The sequence below is a fragment of the Oryctolagus cuniculus genome, chromosome 1 (genome assembly GCF_051225735.1).
Source record: "Oryctolagus cuniculus isolate XC-2025 breed Fujian yellow rabbit chromosome 1, ASM5122573v1, whole genome shotgun sequence".
Classification (NCBI taxonomy): Eukaryota; Metazoa; Chordata; class Mammalia; order Lagomorpha; family Leporidae; genus Oryctolagus; species Oryctolagus cuniculus.
The window spans coordinates 104,871,452-104,877,267 of record NC_142867.1 but is presented as its reverse complement, the minus strand read 5'-3'; positions in this window follow the sequence as shown (position 1 = coordinate 104,877,267).

Here is a 5,816-nt window from a genome sequence, read left to right as displayed (position 1 = left end):
GGCCAACTCCCTCACAACCTGAGCACAGTGGTTCCCAGGACTCCCCCTCTCCTGCTCTGTGTCCAGGAGTCTTCTCTGGGCGGGGCCCGTGATTTTGGTTGGGCTGATGCACAAAGAAACCCCCTTAGAGAGGAGACCCGGGGAGCACTGTGGCTGTTTATTGATGGAGCAGGACACAAAGGACAAGAAAGCAGAAAGATCCTGTCCTTCACGCTGGCCCTGGCCTTTCCTCTGAGCTTAACCAGATCGTGCGCCCCTCGCGAGGAGGGCTGGACCCTTGCCCAGCCTCAGTCGCCCGAGGTTTAGGGGGACAGCTGGAGCTGTGTGAAACCAGAGAGCTGCCATACGTCCCAGCAAGCGGCGAGTCCACAGGAGTGCGGAGGAAGAGAGCCCTGAATACTGATGGCTGTGCAGCTGCGAGAAGCCAAGCCTGCGGAATGGCAACGAGCAGCCTCGTGCTGGAATGTTATGCCATTTGCTTTCCATTCCATTTACAGTTCTTTCATGTTTTTATATCCTGTTTTATTGAGATTCATTTTTTACCTTAATGCTTGAGGCTCTTGCACAGATCTCTCCCTCTCTCCCGACTCTCTTTTGCCCCCTGAACACATAAAGGTTCCCATTACGCAAACACCACAGGAGGAGATTTTCACGCACTGTGGGGCTCTTGTCCTCGCCCGTGCTTCTCCGAGATGAGTATTTATTTTTCAGACAGTCGGCAGTCGATGCAGCCGTGCGATCTAGGGTGTGTTTCCGGATCCTCGGGCAGGCTCCTTGGCGAGCTCGGAGGCTTGCTCCTCTCTTGCCTTTGTAAGTCTCCAGGGAGCACCATCCAAGCCCGTGCTAGCTGCTGCCTCCAGTTACATAAGCAACTGGGACGGATGGGTGGACTAGACACTGCCTTACCTGGAACTGCAGGTTCTCAGTGGAAGGGGAGAAGGAACAAACATGGTCCCTGAGTCTCGGAAGCAAAATCCAGTGTGTCTGCAAATGCAAACGCAGAGGGGATCAGAGCCGGCTCGTTTTCTGCTGCTCCCACCCATCCCTCTTTTTTTTAATTAAATATTTATTTATTTATTTGAGGGGCACAGTTACAGAGAGGCATAGACAGAGAGAGAGAGAGAAATATCTTTCATCCACTGGTTCACTCCCAGATGGCTGCAACATCCGGAGCTGTGCCTATCTGAAGCCAGGGACCAGGAGCTTCTTCCAGGTCTCCCACATGGGTGCAGGGGCCCAAGCACTTGGACCATCTTCTACTGCTTTCCCAGGCCATAGCAGAGAACTGGATTGGAAGTGGAGCAGCCAGGACTTGAACCAATGCCCATATGGGATGACGGCACTGCAAGTGGTGGCTTTACCCGCTACGCCACAGCGCCGGCCCCACTTCATCCCTCTTAAGTCTCTTCCCTGGGAGACTTCCAGAGTCTCCTGCTGGTCTCCCTGCCTCTATTCACTCTCCCAAATGCTGCAGCCGGTGTGGGTGTCCAGGGCTCACCGTACCTGACCCCCTCGGTCACAGGGCTCAGGACCTCCTCACAGCTCTGTGCTAGCAGGCCAGGCTCCCCACTGCTCTAGTACATGCTGAGTCACTCGCACCAGCAGGCTGGTGGCCACTGGTCTTCTCCATGCAGAAGGGACTCTGTCTGCTCGGCCTCTCTGGGGCCAGTTCTACCCTTACCCTTTCCGGGAAGCCCTCCTGTGCATCCCCACCCCATGCCTGGCCCAAGCTACCCATGCCCCTCTCTCAGCAGTGGCGCTTCATGGCCACTTTGTCCCCTGGCTCACGTTCATGGTGACTGTGTGCTGAGTGTCTTGTTCCTAGAGAGAGTGCACATAAGAATCTGACTCAGTCCACGAGGGCCGTATGACTTTATACTATTTGCTCTGTGTGCTCTTTGATGACTCAATCCTGCAGCTCACTTTCCTCATTCATCAAAGGGGGATCCTAACGGTACCTAATTCACACCAGTGTTGTAAAAAGTAAATGCATTAATACAAGGAAGCTTCTGAAAGTTTGTGGGAAAGGTGTCTGATAAAAAAACTATGTGTGGATTTAAAAAATGTTTGCACCAAAATAAACATCTTTTAATTCCATTTTCCTACAAACTTTTTTGAAGCCTTCTTGTCGACAGTGTACTTGGAACAGTGTCTGACACAGAAGTAAACCCTGTAAATGTAGGCTTTGATTATCATAGACATAAGTCTCAAATAGAAAAGGTAAGCTCGACAGCCCCCGTTTCTAAAGGATGATTTATCATTACACAGATGGTACACAGGGAGGTACCCAGCCTTGGGTTGGTTCTGATGCCAGCTGGAAAGTGTGTCCCTGATTCTTCTATGAGATCCACCTTCTTCTGCTTCTTGACCCTATATTGGGAAGTAGTCCCTTCTAGTTCCTGAGTTACCAGTCCAGCCTGGAGGAGACAGTAAAGCTCTCCTGGTTGATTTTTGGAGAAAGTGTTTGGCCCAGTTTGGGTCAGCCATCTTTGCCACGAGGGGCATGGCAAAGCCGTGTTGTACAACATGGCTACGGGGCTATGTGCCTAGGTGCATGTGTGCATGGGGGTTTGCTGGGGAAGGGTGGTCGTTGAGAAGGATCAACCTAGCAATCACTTCAGATTGTGTCTTCTACAAATGTTGAGGGCTCTCTACACTTCCCTTGTGCCCATTCATGAGTAGCACATGGTGCCTCACATAGCAGGTGAACCAACATCGAGGAGACTCAACGTTCTAGGGTTGCAGTTGATTGGGTTTAGACAGAATTAGAGCAAGAGGGGTTTCCAGAACTCCCTCAGGCATGAAGCAGTGAAACAATGCTTTTTCCTGCCTCTCCTTGCAACCGCCTCCCCCCACACTCCCTTCCCCACCATGTGCCAAGATATTGTCAGTGGGGATAGCATCAATGAGTTCAAATTATTATCAGGACTTTGGGAGTATGCAGTTAGCAACAGCCTCTTTGTCCTGACAGCCAGCAGGGGCTAGTCCCACCCACTCAACTGGACTTGACCTCCCATTTTCCACAATGAATGGTCTATCAGGCCACAGGCACTAAAAGTTTGCCTTCAGGCATTGACCTTGTGGGCGTCAGCCTGGGGGGTCTGAGTAGTGTGGCAAGAGAGAAGGCGCTGGAAGGATGCCTGAGCTTAGGTCACTCTGAAGGGTGAACTCAGACTCTAGGGAAGAGGGAGGACGGGTCGCTGATGGGACTATCACCTGGCCCCAGACCGCCAGCTTTCCACACCCAGCTCATTTCCATCAACAGAGAAAAAGCAAAGCATGCAGCCTGCCGACTCCTCTCTAATTATCTTCCTTTTGTAGGGATGCACACTGCAGTCCAATGGGGAAACTCTGAAAAATCCTGAGTCCTTGGCAGCAGGAGGAGGGCACTTCAGAATGTTCATGAAATGAAAAGATCATTTTGGCACAAAAACAAAAACAAAAAAATTAAATTGATCAATTGAAATTTTTGCATATTTTTTTCACAATATGCATTTTCCATGAACTTTTTGGAGACCTCTTATATTCCTTAAAGCTTCTGGAGTTTTAATATACAGCCAATGATGTGGACCTCCGTGTTCGAGCACCCTTTGGGTCACATGACTGATCACTCCTACACAACTTCAGAATCTGCATGGTGGCACTACCCAGCCACCTGCTCTCTGGCCCAAGCTCCTCATCGCTTAAGTGACCTCTCTCTGAATAACTGACTGATACATGAAGAATCCACACCTCTTGAACTCTTGCTTCTTCCCTCCCAATTTCTCTGTTGTCATCACAGACTCTTCTATCCAGTCAATCCTGGTTCAGAGTTCAGCTAATCTGCTTAGCTCGCCCCTCAGTAGCTTCACAGCACACCGACACTTCATGTGTGCTACAATGACCGGTGCTCATGTTGCATTATAAAAATATCATAATTCTCAAGAGTGTAGGAATCATGTGTACGATTTTTGGTTTGCTTTTATATTATCCCAGGGTACCTTGTAAAATGCTGACTACCAGTAAATGATGTTGTCAAAGATAGAGGAAGAAGAGTGTTGGCCAAGGGTAGTTTAGACAGAGCCAAGTTGGCGTTTCCAAAAATTGCAGGGTCTCTACCAGTGCATTCAGTCTAGGGTTGCAAGGCACCAGCCAAAGGGGAGAGAAATTTTCCCAAACTCTTCTGTTTAACAAGGCCCTTCCTCCTAAATTTGGAAAGGGGAAGCATTAAAGGAACCTTTAAGTTCTGAGGGTGTTAGCAACAAAGGGAGGAAGAAAACAGTAGCTACCACCTGTGAGTACCCAACTTTGTGTCTGGTGCTTTACATAAACTGCTCAAAATAGTAGCATCACTTAAACATTTCCAAAGCTCAGAAAGGTGATTTTTCCCAAGGTAAATAGCAGAGACCCAAAGGATCCTACAGTTTTCAGTCAGCCGGGTGCATTCAAAGCAGACTCTGGGTGAAGAGAAGAGAACAGACAGGTGCCTTTGTCCTCACTCTCAGCCCTCAGCTTTGTATTTCATGACAGTGGGCAAGGCAAAGGTGAACTGATCGCCCTGGAATTGTCTACATCATTATCTCTTTTAGAGAAACACAGAGCTATATTCTGAGAGAAGATTTGGGGATAGGGCGGTCAAAGGTAAAATCTATCTTTATGTGCATATAAGCACCATTGTAGTTGTATCATCACCATCATCATGGTTTTCTAGTGGAGGCAAATTGGTTGCAAGTAGCAGAAGCCAACCCAAGTGAAGGAAACCAAGAGAAAAGGATTGCAGGCTATTGGGTTTTACTCGCAGAAGCCTGAACAGGATGGAGCTGGGCCCAAGGACAGGGCTGGGTGCTGTCAGCACGTTCAGTCTTTATCTCTGTGTCTCTCTGCTCCTCTCCCTGGTCTCCTCCTGGGTCTATGGACGCTGGGAAACACTGCACCATGTGGCTGCCATAGATCCTTGAGTTTGCTCGTCACACTCCCAGTCACCCAGCAAGCTTCATTTTTCCTTTGTTCTCATCTCTGAATTTGCAGAGAAGGGCACCTCCCTGGATCATGACAGGCCGCTTGCCACCCTGCAGCATCCTTTAACCCTCGTTGGCCAGTGGAGCTCCAGAAGAACATTACTGGGGGAAGGAGGGACGACTGGGAGTGAGCAACATGCCCCATGCATTAATAATAATTGATTCAGACACTAGGCTGAGGGTCTCACAGTTTTCTCAAGTTCACACAACTGTTACTCCCACTACACAGAGCAGAAAACCGAGGCACTGAGACATGGTCAGATCTAAGACACTGCACTGCTCCCCGGAAGTTCGAGCACTTTGGGGACCTCTTTCTCCTGGAGATGAAGTTGGATTGTTTGTCCACGCTGCAGGGCTTGCTGCTAGCTATGATGAGCACGTGTGTGTGTGTGTGTGCGCGCCTCTGTGGATCCGTGTGTACGTGCTTGTCCCTGCTGTGGCCTGCGAGTCCACGAATGCTCATTTTCCAGTTGGGAGGGAATGTACAGTGTGAGGCTGCCAGCCTGAGTCAGCCCGAGCCAGAGGCCTGGCAGCCTGGACAAAGACGCTCTGTGTCCACCAGGAATGTGGTGACCTCACCGTGGCTTTCCTCTGCTGGCTCGGGTTTGCATTAAGCGGCAGAGGGGAGGTTGGGGCTGGAGCTCAGGGCCGGGCTTTCAGGACTGCACAGTCACGTAGTCCTCCACAAGTCTTCTTTTCCTCCCTCATTGCCATGAGGCTGAAACAGGGCTTGGGCTGGAACTGGGGGGCCCAGAATCAGCAGAGAAGGGAGGCCCAGAGTGAAGGATCAAGGGGTTAGGCTCAGAGACCTGGGTTCTG